Here is a 15,572-nt window from a genome sequence, read left to right on the forward strand (position 1 = left end):
ACTGATCTAATTGTGTCCACAAGGGTTACAAGGCTTTAAAACTTTACTGCTCTATTACAATGGTCATCATAACCATAAATTGTGCCATATTCCATACCAATAAAACCATTTTGTTATTTTTCTGCAGGGTGGGATAGTTTTATTGAATAACTTCAAGTTCCACAATCTAGCTATCACCAACCAATTTTCTATAAGAATTCCAATTGAAATGAGCCTTTCGGGAGAAATTGAATGTGAAAAGGGGTCACTCAGGAAGAATGTTCTGCATGTAGGGGATGAGCTATGTTAAGGTGTGACATTTTGGGGATCACTCAGACAGGTCAGCCATCACCTGCCCTGTAAAAACTTATTTAGAGTAGCCTTTCATATGAAAACAGGGTCTGAATAAATGTTTCCCAGAGAGCTAGCTGGCAGGGAAGAGACTTTGGGTGCATTTATGTCAATACAATTTGCTCTTGCGCTGCCTTACATATTCATCAGATAGAGCAGGATCAAAGGGTATATCTACACTTGCACCCTAGTTCGAACTAGGGATGCAAATGCAGGCATTCAAAATTACTAATGAAGCAGGGATTTAAATATCCCATGCTTTATTGGCATGATCTCGCCAGCGTGCTAGTTCGAATCACAGCTGATTCGAACCAGGATGTACGTGCCGGGGCGCGTTAGTTCAAACCAAAGTCCTAGGTTTGAACTAACGTTACTCCTCAAAAAATGAGGAGTAACGTTAGTTCGAACCAAGGGGGTACAAATCTTACCCAATGGTCTTTCTTGCTGTGGTTAACCTGTTTCCCCTTGCTGTTCAAAGAAAGAACTAAATAGGCTTCATTAGGAGCCTCTTTATGTTATATCAAATGTTCAAATCACAGTTGAACCATGTTGTGATAGGACTGTGTTCCCGCTAAGAGCTAAAAATCACAGAGTGGAAATCAGTTGAGCTGGTGCACTGTGTCTGCCCAGCCTGCAAAGAACTGAACATTCCTAAGAGAATGACGTGCAGAGGTCACATTAAAGGGCAGATGGCAGCAAAAGGTGACTGACAGCTGGTGAACAAGTCGCTAGAGAGGCAGAGACACAACAAGCAGCCAGTAGGGCTGCCATGGAGAAGTGTGATGAGTGGCTGGAGGAGATGCACGGTGAGCAGGCAGCCAGCAGGGCAGCTGGTGGAGAAGCACAGTGAGCAGGAAGGAGGGTGGCGGATGGAGATGTGTGGCAAGAGCAGCAAGCAGCCATCCATTTGGAACAGTGAGCAGGCCACCCATAGGAACAGCCAGCAAGGTGGCTGGTAGGGAGGGGCAGCAAGAAGCCCAGTAGCAGAGCAAGAAAGGTGCATCTTCTCTCCACCTCCACTAAGGATGGGAGGTGAACTCTGCAGAAGCATCTCGGAACTCTGGATCTGCACTAAGGAAGGGCAGCAACTGTAAGTGGGTGCAGAGAAGGGTCAGACACATGAAAGGGCATGGGCACACCGTGGCTTAGGGGGTGGGGAAGGCTTTGTGTTCCCAAACCACCAGTCTGGCCCCGCCCACACTCCCCCCTCAGAACACCTGCTGTAGGCATTCTGGGGGCGGAGTGTTGTTGCCCCCAGCACCTGCCCCCCTGTGCTCCGGGGCTGAGGAGACTGGAACCATGTGGCCTTCTCCCTCCCTCCCTCTGTCCTCCGGGGAAGCAGGGGAGCCATGCTGCATGCACGCCCTCCCTCGCCTCTCTTCCCCTCCCCCGCTGCTCCGGGGAGGTGGGCACACACACCCCCCTCTTCCCCTTCCTAGTGCTCCAGGGAGACTGGGGGACACTCAGCATGCTGCCCCGCCTCCTCCCCTCCCTGTGGGGGGCGGAGCTAAGGGCCTGCTTCCCCAACTCCAGCTGCACCAACTGCCCACGTGAAAGGGACTTTGGATTGCTGGACTTAAGAACTGGAGATGAAAAGGACACTGTCCAACCTATTTGGGGGTGGGTCTTTTACTTGTGGTTTCTGTTTATGAGCCCTGTTTGTGGTGTTTTCCCAAATTAATACCAAATTGCTCCCCTCATTATATTAAAAGTTTCTTTTCTATGCTCAGACCCTGTGCATGAGAGTGGGGAAGCATTGCTTCTCAGAGGCACCTAGGAGTGGTGTGTAAATTTCCCAGGTTACTGGGTGAGGGCTTGATCTGATTCTGTGTTGTATCAATGGAAAAGGATTCCTAGACACTGAACCCAGCCCTCGTTGCTGCTGGCTCCAGCTGGCAGAAGGATTACACATAGTAAAATCCCACTTCTACCAGCTAACAGCAGTTCCCATCACCATCACACTCCAGCCAAAGCAAGGTATGAAATGAAAGTTCAGAACAGGTCATAATCAAGGCTCAACAAATCCGTTTATCTACTCGCCCGTAGCGAGTAGATTTCAGCTGGTCGCCCCGTTCACTGGTGGTGCACACATGTGCAGTGCGGGTATAGCGCACGCACAGTGCGGGGCTGGCAAGTGGATTTCGCTGTAGTTTGTCAAGCCCTGGTCATAATAATACCCACATGATGCTGTATTTACCTTCACTGATTGGGGTTGCCTCTTCACTCATAACAACTGCCAGGTCCAGGGGACGACAAGAGAATAGAAAACATGGCTACTCGCACCAAATGCAAATACATTCCATTTCCTCTGCATTGCACTGGAATGGGTTACCTGGGGAAGAAGTGGAGTCTCTATCCCTAGAGGTGTTTAAGTCCTGGCATGACAAAACCCTGGCTGGGTTGATTTAATTGGGATTGGTCCTGCCTTGGGCAGGGGGCTGGACTTGATGGCCTTCTAAGGTCTCTTCCAGCTCTATGATTCTATGATTGTTATTACATGTTTGACTCAAATGGTTCTTACTATTCATTCAAATGGTTCTGGCTCCTAGCAGCTGCCCTTTTTAGGTTCTCACTCTTAAGGCTCTCCAGCCTCGTCTTTCTTTGCGTCCCTCCAGTTTCGCCAGCTCACTGCTGCCTCTTCTGAACCTGGTTCTCTCTATACCCTTCTCTTCTGTCCCTGTCTGCACTGGCCATAATTCTCTTCCCTGGTCCCCAATCTCTCTCCCCTTCCTGCTCCTCCCCCCAAAAGTTGCTCTTCCTGCACTGTGCCAAGAAGCAAATTAGTTTAAAAGTGAATGGCATTTGTGCATGGAGAAGAGTTTGCTATTCTCCCTACGTGCCTGTCGGCTGCCTGCGTATCTCCAGATATCCTGTGTGACCTAAGGAGTTTTATACTTCATATATTTCCTTTTGCCCCAGTGCATTCACAGCAAGTGGCACCTCAATCTCCAACAGAGCTGCCACTGCGAACACGTCAGTTTCATGATTTTCACATTTTTTGACTTGTGCATGTTTTCAAATCCAAGCAAAATCCCTAATCTCCTCAGCTCCCTGCCAAAGGCCACTAGGCTGGAACAAAGAAGCCCCCCAAATGTCAAACATGATGAAAACAGTGAGGGGGGAATTGCCATGGAGACATCTGATCACATTCACGGCTCTGGGTTCCGTGCTCTGGGAATAAGACAATTCCCCTGCTCTTAATATTTCCCTCCCTTTTGAAAGATTTCTGCAAGTTCAGAACAGGAGATACCAGTAGAACCCTCACTCTCTTTCTAACAGGTAGAAGTGTTTAAGTGTTCCAGTGTAAAAGGGCCTGCTTCTGTTCTGTCACTTTTGTGAGAGGTCCCCTCTTTCCTTTACCTAGGGCTTCTGTTCCTTTCATTTCACACACTGTTTCTGAGCAATCTCACCAGCTCACACAGATCCAGGTACCATGTGCATTGCTGGTGATGGCTGACAAATCCAGGGCTGTTCACCACTGACCTGCCTCTTTCCATCCTATCTCATATTCTCAGCCTCGTTCTCACATCTCTTGGATGTCTTGTCTCCAGCTTCAACCAAAGGCCCACCAGCACCATCTTCAAAGCTCACTATAACCCACTAAACCCTGCCTCTCCTACTTATCCTCCCTTGTCAAGTGTCATGTTCCCCCTCTCCTCACCCTTCCACCAGTGTTGCTGTCCTTGACCACCCACTTGACAGCTTCTTGCCTTTGTGCTTCCAAGCCTCCTCCTACACAGCCCACTATGTATGGTACAACCTCCCTGAGCTCCACAGATCCCCCTACCCTACCCACACTAAAATGTCTCAACAGCCCACTGCAGTCCCACTGCTCACAGTCAGTCTAGTTGATATATCTCTATCTGTCATTCCCTTAACCCTCTAATTGTGGGTCCGCACATAGATTGCTGCTTCCTCAAGGCAAGGCCTGTCCTTTCTTCAATGCCAAGAAAGCATTTAGCAAGTAATGGTTGCTACTACACAGAAATTAATGCCACTCCTATTGGCACACATTAGCTGGTAGATTGCCCATCAAAGGAAAACCAAGAGAACGTAAGTGCCAGCTTTTCAAATTACTGCACATGTATGCTCAAATCAACCTACTGATTTAAGTGAATCCCTGGAGCAGTGAGTATTTTGGAGGTCCATGACAACTGATGAGGTTCACATATGTGCCTGAAGAATGCCATGTCTCAGTGCTAACTGTCAACCTGAGAAAAGCAGTCATACTACTGAATACCATCCATAGTGTCAGTGGCAAGCCTCATTCTCTCTCCTTCACTGAGCAAACTGCTACAAGGCGTAGAGGAGCTGTTGCAGTGATAACAATTGTGAAAGTATTTGCGGTATGTGCAACACTTAGTGGTGGCAACAGTTCTTGGCGACATTTCAGAGGCAGTCTGATAGTCAACAGAATCAAGCCACAAATTGCTTGGTTTGTATATGTATATTCTTTCTCTGTGTTTCAGAGAAAAATGAAAAAGCAGAAGGATCCCACATACCCCTAGTCATGTGAGCAGTCATTAGAACTAGCCATGTAAGAAAGAGTTCTCAGAATCAGGCTATATGATTGCTAAAATACACACCCATTACAGAATCATGGTGAAGAATAGGAGAATGAAAAGAAATTGAATGACTCATTGCCTGTAACAAATTAACTGATGTACTAGAGAAAATGGGTTGAGCTAGTTAAGAGTAAAACATTGATAAGACTTTTTGAGCCATGCATACTACATCATATCGGGCCTTATCTTTGTATTTGACACCCTCACATCTAGTGCTTATGTGAGAAATTAACTTGTAGTGTCAGCAATTCTGCTGGTCTAATAAAATCAGGAGCTCATATGTCTTATGAAATGGTTAGTGAAAATACATTTCATCAACACTGGTTCAAATGTTCCTGTTATTGACTAATCTCTTCCAAAATGTGGCTTTAAATATTAAAGCGTTTCTAATGTATTGGCAAAATAAATCATTGTATACTGCTTATTTTTTATGTTTTTTATGTGTGTCACTCAAAAATAAGTGGTCTTCATATTTTATTAAAGAAAATACCTTGTGTTAAGTGTAGGTGTGGTTTTCGGTTTGTTAGCTTGTTTTGGTTTTTTTATGGCTAAGTTTCAACCTACCAAAAATATTTATAGCCAATTCCTAAGCTTTTGAAAACAGGATGTTATTAAAGGAAATGGTGAAGAATGTCTTCTTATTGGTAATGTTAACACCACTTTTTATGGGTGGCATTGCACCATCATGGGAGGCAGACAGAGTTCACTAAGGGTGGTTTCAGAAGTGAATAGCTGCTGATTACATTTTCCATCTCCTCTCTTCCTCTCCAGCAGTTCAGTTAAGAAACATGCTTTGCTTCTCGTATCTCTCCTATTTTAATCTCCTTTCCTCTTCTTTTGCAGCAGAGGGGGACATTCTCATCCCTTACAAAGACAAACAATTCTGACACAACAGGAGTTACCTTAATTCCTCACCTGGCCAGTTTTGGCAGTAATTCCTCCATTTACTCAACTCCATGGCCCCATTTTTTCAGGTATCTGACAGACATCATGATCCTATTACTCACTCATGGTAACTATGGGTGCATGAACAAGTTGGTTATTTCAATACCCACCCACATCCGATGATAAGGAGGACAATTAGATTAGCTTACTGGAGGCAAAATCAATACCAAACATCTGTGGGGCAGATTAGCCATTGCTAATTAGAGCTTTTAGACATTAATCAAATCAAATGTCTGAAGCTAATCAACCAATGTGGAAAAAAAATCCATAATGTCCTAAATCTACCCTTGGTTTTCCAACCTGGTTCACCTTGAGACTGGTAATGCAATTATATGACCCCAAAGTAGAAGCAAAATTTACTACATTGGGAAATGAAGTATATTCACATATGGCTAGTCACTCCTTTATCAGATCAAAGGCGTTGCCATATTAGCCAGTATTATTATCATTAAAACCGAGCACTATTAGCTCCTAGATATGGAGCAAGACCTTGAAAGTACTTTGGAATTTACTTGAATAAGGATGACAGAATGAGGCCCATATAGCAAATATATTTACAGATTAATGAATTATATTAACTGTTATAGCTACTCATTTTATGTGTGTGTAAACAGTTATATAAAATTTGTTTTTTAATTAACAGATGCATGTATATATGAATATTGCTCATATTAGTCATTTGTTTATATCCACTTAAATAGTTCTTTAAAATGCAACAGTAATAGGACTATATAATATTTTGCAGCTATAAATACATAGTCCGTATATAAACTCTCAGACTGTACATTTTATCACTTTAACCTAATCCTTTCAGAATAGGTTTGAGCATATTATAGGTTGAACCTCCCAAATCCAGGACTCTCTGGTCCAGCAATATCTGTGGTCCAGTAAGGTCATGGATGTTGCTGGACCAAAGAGCCCCAGGAAACCAAGGTCTGCAGAGTCCCAGTTGGGCCAGCAGCAGCTAAGCAGAGCAACCCTGGAGTCAGTGTCTGGGAACCGCCACCCTGGCCGGGGAACCCCCTGCATCAGTGGGGTCAGGCGGCTGGGGAGTTCCTGGCCGGAGAACGCTGAGAAATCCCTGGTAGCAGTGGGACCACACAGTGGCTTGGGAGCCAGAATAATTTTTGTTGTTATTTTTCCACAGTTCAGCACGACTGTTCTGAAATTTCATTCAAATTTTTTTTAAAACCACTTGGTGCCAAAAAAATGTTCATTTTGGGGTCAAACTAAACATTTTGTTTCATCTAGAACTTTTTTTTCTACAACATTTCAATTTGCCAAAAATGCTTTAAAACGTTTGGTTCTGGTTCAAGCCAAAACAATTCATTTTTAATTTATGGCATTGCCAGCAAACCAAAACGCCTGTATCTCACACAGCTTTTGTTAACGGTTATCTATAAGTATTATCATGAGAGTGAGAACACTGAAAATTAAATATTTCTGGGCCCACCTGCCCCAGCTAACTCCCTTTGTTTTTCATACAGAAGCATCCAAGGGAAATTTTGGAAGTAGAAGCATGCATTTGACTGTCAGTCTGGAACACTGCCAACATGGAAAAGGTTAATGCTTCAGTAAAACTGCCAGATTTCTAACTGAAAGGGGATCTTTCAGTCCTTGTTTTTTTTCATTCATTGATCAAGGTGATGATGGGTCTCTACTGTAATTTAACTACTATTATTATTAACTAATTACAAATGGGGCAACCACTGGCCATCCGGCCATTGTTAAGTATGGCTAAAATACAGAACTTCCTGGGGTGACTTGCATCATGTAGTTCAGTCAGTTCCCATTATTCTTTTGTCCCTCATATGTCTGACATGTGGATGAAACCCTCTCCATTGTGCCTTTCCTTTCTCTGAGAACAAAGAGAAATTGAGAATGAAGTGTCTGCCAGCCCATTGCCACAGTCCATATACTCTCACAGCTGTCACTACGTAATCAAAGCAGCCTTACCCAAAGAAAAGAATAAATGGCCTATCTGAGAACAAATGATTTGACTAGAAAAGTTATATCATATGTATGGTGTGTTTTTAAAAACCCCTATAGCTGCACTTTTGTTACAAGGTCTGAAAAGATTCTCTTATGTTTCTTTTCCAAGAACAATTTTTAGCAGACACTTAACCCCTCACCTGAAGAAAAAAATATGCAGCTCTTCCACTGCGTAGATTTATTGATTTATTAAATTAGAAAAGACTCATCCGGCTGAAGGCCATCAAATTGCTGCAGCAGAATACTTGTTTGCAGAAAGTGGAGGTTGTTAGAGATATTGAACATTCCAATGTAATGTAAAGGCAAATACTGTGATGCAATGAAATCATACCACACAATTCAGTTGCTGGAAATACGCAGTGAAGCAGCCAGGCCCCTGCTGTGGTAATGCTGCACATAGCTATGTGACAATCTGAGCTCAAGATCAACAAGCTCCACTAAGGTCCCCTCTTAAGCCCACCCGTCCTGCCCATCAATAAAGAGTGGCCAATAAAGAGTGTCCAAGCTGTGGATTCATTGTGTCTGGTCTCCTGGCAGGTGAGAAGTGGTGGAAGACATGCAACAGGAGTATCAGTAAATAATAAGCAGTACAGAGTGAAATCCCAGACTATACTTGTGACAAAATTGGTCACATGACCTTACAGGTAGATAATGGCAACTCGGTCAAAGAGATGTAGATTGCATGTTAAATTATTTTATGGGAGAGGAAGAGATATTGTGCTATACACATTGGATATGGACTCTAGAGATCCAGCTTGAATTCTTGATTTTGCATATACTGTCTGTGCGACCTTGGTCAAATCACTTAATCACCGTGTTTCAGTTTCTCATCTTGAAAATGGGGATAATATTTCTTTGTCTGTCTTGCCTCTTCTAAGCTCTTTAGGATCAGACATTGACTTTTAGAAATTGTATGTATGGTCCCCATCACCTTAGGATCACAGTCTCTGTTGGGCCATAGGTGCTATTGAAATACAAACAATCAACACCAACAACAAAAAACAAGGGGCTGGGTTATTTTATGGCTGCAAATGACATTTATAGCTAGGCAAGTTCAGAAAATGATAAAAGTAATAAAGTCATTACAGCATAAAATCAATTCACATGATGCTCAGGAAGGAAATTTTCCATGTAGAGGCCTATGCAAATTATCAAGTAAATTCTGAACAAGGGTGGCGAAGATGCCTTCTTTGAAAGCATCTGGTATGTCGTGTTGACCAATCTCAGTAACAGATTAGAGAATATGGGCAAAAAAAATTGATTAAATCATCTTACCTGACAGCCTTTTACAACACCGGTCATTTTACAGAGTTATCTCTGTATTGAGCCCTGTAAACTTTTGTCTTGCATTCGGGATCCCCTCTTAAATGGGTCATTTATTTAATCTATTAGATAATGTCCCTATATAAAGGGATAAAAATGCACTTACAATTATATTACAGACCATATTAAGCAGCCATCTGGGTTAAAATAAATTAGGCTAGAATATGAACCACACTTATCTTTATCCCATAACTTAAATTTGCAGGTAAGTATGAACTTCAATTAAACATTTTCTTTTGCTTTTATTTCAGTGTAGCTCTGCTCTTTCTACTTTGTTAGGCCAGGAAGGACTAAATTACCACAAATCGGGATTTAGATGTACCCTGATACAGGTATTTCCAGCCTGGGCCAAATGGAGAGGTACTGTAGCTTTTCTGAGCAAAACCTCATCTGGCCAAGGCTTCTAGCAAACAAAGACCCAGCCAACAACAATTAGAGTAACTATTGCCTGTTAGGGTGCTTATTTTAACTTCAGTCCAGGTCTTTTGTGGTACACCCACCACTATAATTATGGAGTGAGGCTAAGGAAACTAACATCCACTTTAATTAATTTAACACAACTTTTCTAAGTGTAAGCCTCTTGTTGAACGGGCTACGAAAGCAGCATTATGTGCTGAGATTCAGTTCTTTGACTGGCAACCCAACCCACTTCCATAATTATGCACCCATCGCTGCTCCTTCTTACCAAACCACTCACTTCCTCTCTATCTAGCCATGAGTTCACCTTTGCCCAAGACCCCTCTGTGGCACCTCACAAGGTACAGCTCTGGGGCTTCCTGTTTTCCCTTCCATTCTCCTTTTTTGGTACTTTGGCAATCAATTTACACACTTGCTGAAGATCTGGCCTCTTATTTCTATACAGGCCCGATCAGAGAGGGAACCAGGAGGGTCATTTGACCCAGGCCTCAGGAGACAAAGGGCCTCAAATTTTGTCATTTCTCTACCAAGTAATTTCCATTTATTATATACCTTGCAGTTAGAGACAACAGAAGCTATATATACAGCTGCAAAAAATTGATTTAAATCATTGTGGGACCTTGGGCCTTCGCCAATTTTTCAGTCACATCCAAGTTTTCATCTGTGTGACTGGAGATGGAGTAGCTTCTGTGATTAGTGATTCTACGTTATAAAACACTGTTTACAGTCTTTGCATAGTTTAGAGGTTTTGAAAGTCGTAATGAATTCTGCTACTGTAAAGTGATTTTGCTTGGTCTGAGGGTGAGTTTAACCTTTAAATTAGATGTTTATCTCTCCATAGGAGATTTTTGTATTCCTGTTTTTTCTAATGCATCTCTGTTTACAATAATCATATCAGACTTAGCTGTAAGCTACCTATTGGTCCAGTTTTAGATTCACCTTTAAAGGCATTTTTTGTGTAATAAACTTTTAATTCTAGTTGTTTAATAAACTTTATATCTAATCTGGCTATCACCCCATATTCATATTGATAATAATGCACCAGTTATTAGAGGAATTTATTAGCTGGAACATGTTAGCAGACCAAATTTCACGACTTTGAAATAAAGCTCTAAAGGTTGTGGTAAATAACACCCCCAAACAATTATTATATAGTATTCATTGTGAAGTACATACAATTAAAAATTTGTATAACCAATAGCCTTTAGCCAATTAATGTATTGTGTGTTCCTGTGTTTTAATAGAACCCCTTTATAAAAATGAAATGAAGATCTGAAAGTGGTGCAAGTACAAGATAGTGAAAGCAACAGAGTGAAGCAGCAGTTAAAAGTGTAAAGCCAAAAACCTAATTTCTCGTAGAAATGACACATTAGCCATTAGACAGTGACTATACTAACAGTGACACTTCTGAAGAAAACTTTGTATCCACAATTGACATTTTAATGCCACTGTCTCAGAATGAGGAGGTCATTAATTAAGACACAGAAATGCCAACTATAGCGATACAGAACCTACACTTGATTTAGAGCCTGTGAAGGCAGAAACTGAGTACCTCGGAGATGCTGCACAGCAAGAGCAAGAATTTATGACTAGCACAGGATACAGCACAACAACAGTGGCATCAGAACCTGATATTGGACTTCTTGATAAGAACAATGTTGCTCGAATGTAATTGTTTCTCAAAGTTAGTGATTTTCAGATTCCAAGCAATATACCAAAAGATGCTGAAAATCACGTTTTTCCCACTCGTTTGCTGACGAAAACTCTTCCAAATGGAGAGACCTACACAAGAGACTGGCTCTGCTAAAGCATGGGAAAGCGGGCTCTGTACACTGTGTACCTTGTTTTATTTTTAACAATAATACTTCAAATGATCCATCTGGCTGGAGCATCAGTACAGGTTGGAGTAAGCTGAAAGATCAAATACCTTCACATGAAACTTCAGTATCGCATAAAGATAACTGTTACATGGAAATCAGCTAGAAGAGCAGCACTAGCTGACAGTTCAATTGAAAACTTACTCCTGAGTGAAATGAACACAGAAACTGATAACTGGAAAAAATTCCTTAAGTGCATATTGAATATCACTTTTTCTTTCTGAATAGCGATTGACTTTGTTTGGTTCCAGTCAATGTATTGGTGACTCTACAAACTGAGACTTTCTTGGTATACTTGAGTTTCTTAGCAAGTATGACCCACTTTTATCAGGACATGTTAAGCATGTTCATAAATCATAAGAGAGCAGAAAACACATGCAAATCCATTATCTGTCTACCAGAATACAAAATGAGTTTATTGAGCTGTGTGGGACATTTGTGCAAACAATCCTTGAAGAGATACAATATGCAAAGTACTTTTCAATTACTGTTGATACAACTCCAGACTGTAATTTCATTACAAAACTGGAAAAGAATTCGCCACTCATGTTAGAAATTCTGGAAGGCTTCAAATTAAATTTTAATGTCTGCATTGGCCAAGCCTATGACAATGGATCCAATATGGCTGGGAAGTACAACAGAGTCCGAGCAGTCCTTCTTGAGCAAAAGCCAAACTATATTTTCTACAGTTGTGGCAACCACATACTAAAACCTGTCGGCATTGATTACACTCAGTCATGCAAGGAAGTAATCACAGACTTTGGAACAATTCAGCAATTGTATAACCTCTTCAGTAGTAGTTCTTGAAAGTTGGAAATTCTGAAGCAGAATCTGCCTGTTTCCCTTTATGGCATGTTGACAATGAGATGGTCAGCATAAACTGATGGCGTTAAACCAGTTGCACAGCATTTAGACTCTGTGAGAAAGGCTTTACATGATCTTGAATCTCTTGCTCTCACAGCACAGGGTCACACTGAGCTTAAGTCAATTCAGAGGTATACATCCAAATTTGAATGCATTTTAATGTCATCCATGTAGATGAAGCTGCAAAAAATGATCCACGGAACTAATCTTGTAATTGAAGTATGCAATGCTATATTAGATGTCGAGAGGGATAACATGGAATGACTTCTTAAAGATATTCAAAAGGTTTGTGATTAATGGGATGCAATCTTTTCTGAGTCCAAATCAGTAGCACAGGGTATAGACATTTCATCTGAGTTTTCCACCAATCGCAGCCTAACTTCTCAATCTGATGCAGAAAGGCACTATTGAGTCAATTGTTTTTGTTATTGTTGACTTCATCAAATCTGGTCTTGAACATCGATTTGAGTCACTGTGACAAATGTATACACATTTTGGATTCCTTTGGGAGTTCAGAGAAATAAGCAGTGAAGTTCAATATTCAGCAGCTGATCAGTTTCAATGAAGGTACTACAACAAAATTTCAAGAGATCTCTGTGACAAGGTGGTCTTTCTGAAACATATACATTCCACCAACAGAACTGCTTCAAGAAATATTCAATCTCGGCCTATCAACTGTATTTCCTAATATCACAATTGCATTACGTAATTTCGTCGGTCTCCCTGCATCAATGGCTTCAGGTGAATGCATATTCAATGTGTTAAAACAAGTAAAGAACCATCATACTTCTATAATGGGACAAGAACATTTGAATGGGCTCGCTATGCTTAACATTATCAGCAATGTTGCATCTAAATTAGATTTGTCTTTAATTATAATCGAGTTTGCACACAACAAAGCCAGAAAAGCATTCCTAAAATGAAGAGTTTTGCTTGCAGTGGAAATTCACAATTAAAGTTGCATTTTTAATATACATGCTGTTGGTATAATGACTTAATTTTTAATAAATAAATGTCTCAAGTGTTCATTTTCAAAATTCTTTTGGTTTTAGTATGACCCAGTGGATAAGATGTTATGACAGTGCTGTTGCATCAATAAGCCAAAGGAAAAGCTTTCATTCCTTATCACATGTTATTTAATATCAGTTGAAACAGGAAACCCTCTGTGTAAGAATGTTATCCTAGCCTCCCCAAGCCCAGACCAAAACAGAAGCACAGACACAGAAACCCTCACCAGCCCTCATCTCCTGCAAAATATTGGGGGGAGGGGAGGAAAAAAATGTACATGTTCAGAAGGAATTGGAGGCTTAATTTGTTGTAAGCAACATGAGTGGCTTTGTGAGATACCTGTGGGGGGGGGGGGGGCGGGGAGAGGGAATCACTAGCAGTATGAATTTTAAACCAGGTTAAATGCCTCTGCTCTAAAGCTTTAAAAACCACACATCTAAATGCATAGTGACATTGTTGGTTGTGAGATTGCTTCCAAAGAGCCTTAGCAGGCCACTGGGTTAAAAAAACAAAAATAAACAACCTTACTGATTGGAGCTATGCCAACTTACTCCAGCAATAAAGTATATTTATAAGATAGACAGCACTAATACAGTTTACTGGCTTGCATCATTTGTACAATGCATTTACAGTCCACAAGTTGATGAGTTCAGAATGGTGCTTCATTTGCAGCCTTGATCTGAATCCCTGGGCTTGTCACCAGCGGCTATGTTTTCAGTAACATGCATAACAGATATGACTCTCAGCTGGCATCAAGAAAAAATAAAAGTTGTGGAAATGTCCAATGAAACTAGCATGATGCAACTTCTAAGGAGCAAAATCAGGAAAAAAAGAAAACATTTATAGGATTCTTTCATTTTCTGGCCCCAGGTTGGTTGTTTTTAAAGCTGTGCTTTATAAGCCTGGAGTTTTAAACATCCACAGAGGTCAAACAAATTGTTTGCATTTTTTACAACAAAAGGGTTACGGTGTAGGGGAAAAAAAGATGGTAAACTGGTTGCTGAGAAACAGAGCTTGAACTTTTTCAATAATGTTTCTCCCTTAACCCACAGCCAATAAAACTGCAATTCTGTGGCAGGTCTTTTAGTGGTCAGATCAAACTAACAACATAAAAACAAACCTCACCAGGAGCCACACAGGGTGAGAAATTATTCCCCAATAAAACTACAGAAAGAAGAACAATTGCTGAGCAGTGGTGACAAGGACTGTCGTCTGGTATCGAAATCGCTTTATAAGCCTGCTCAAAGAACAGAGCTGCAATTGGTCTTTGATGTCCTTGTTCAAAGAACTTTTCACACAGCTCCCACCAGCAATAAGAGAGGGGAAGGGTAGGAGAGAGGTGAAAAGAAATATCTTGTGGCACCCTTTTATTTCCTAAAATACTACCAAAAAGGTACCACAGCTAACAAATCACAGTTCAAATGTCAAACTATGAGAACAGGTGCAGCAGACTGCAATTAAGTTTGAGGTAGGCTCTTCAGATCTGGAATTTCTTGACATCACCCAGCAACTTTCCAAGAGGAAAAGTAATGAAAGGGAGGTGTAATGCTGCAGAGTTAATTCCAATGATCAGCATTTGGAGTTAGCCTAGTCAACCCAGGTGTGAGCAGTCCCATTGCCAAGTCCTATCCATATTGCTGTGTCTTCATGTATGTATGAGTACACCACCAATATCACTAGGGCAACTCCTAAGGTTCTTTGTGTTGCAGCAACCTTTCTGATTCTTTCCCGTTGAACTGTGAGAGAATTTCTCTCTCCTTCTGGGTACATGAGGGAACTGTGGAAAGACAATGGAGAACTATCAACACTCAACTGTCACTAATGTCTGTGTCCTCAACTCCAAAGAGGAGTTACCAGCCTGAGTGAAAGTAATACCCAGGTTTAGAGCCACATCCTCAGCCAAACCAGCAAGCCCAGATTTCAAGCACCACTCAGCTAAGGTAAAACAATTGTGTGCGGACAGGAAGGGAGTTAGAGACAATACCCAAGCAACAGGTTGGATTAATTCTGTAGTGAAATCATATCCAGGATGGATGAATGTGAAAAATAAGTATATAACGTGATCCCAGTGAGGTTCAGTTTGGGTAAAGGATTGAATAACATCTCTCGGACTTTGTGAAAAAGAGTCCACACCTTTATGGAGAGGATGACAGTGCATCCAATTAAAACAATCAGATCGTGGATAAAATTTTCTAAAGTGCCTACATGTCCTATTTTCAAACTTTATTTAGAAATTTAAGTGGCCTAGTCA

At 41.3% G+C, this 15,572-nt stretch overlaps 1 long non-coding RNA gene across 2 annotated transcripts in view; it reads right to left on the reverse strand.

Moving 5' to 3' along the window:
• LOC112545567 (uncharacterized) overlaps window positions 1–15,572 on the reverse strand; it is a 528,724-nt gene that overhangs the window by 271,681 nt on the left and 241,471 nt on the right. The window contains exon 8 of one of the 2 annotated variants that reach the window (XR_012901639.1): window positions 11,373–15,098. The exons of the other annotated variant lie outside the window; for it this stretch is intronic. This is a non-coding gene — a long non-coding RNA (uncharacterized LOC112545567). Of the gene's footprint in view, window positions 1–11,372; window positions 15,099–15,572 lie in introns of those variants that run through there. 2 annotated transcript variants of the gene reach the window in all.

This window comes from Pelodiscus sinensis, chromosome 2, assembly GCF_049634645.1.
Source record: "Pelodiscus sinensis isolate JC-2024 chromosome 2, ASM4963464v1, whole genome shotgun sequence".
NCBI classification, from domain to species: domain Eukaryota; kingdom Metazoa; phylum Chordata; order Testudines; family Trionychidae; genus Pelodiscus; species Pelodiscus sinensis.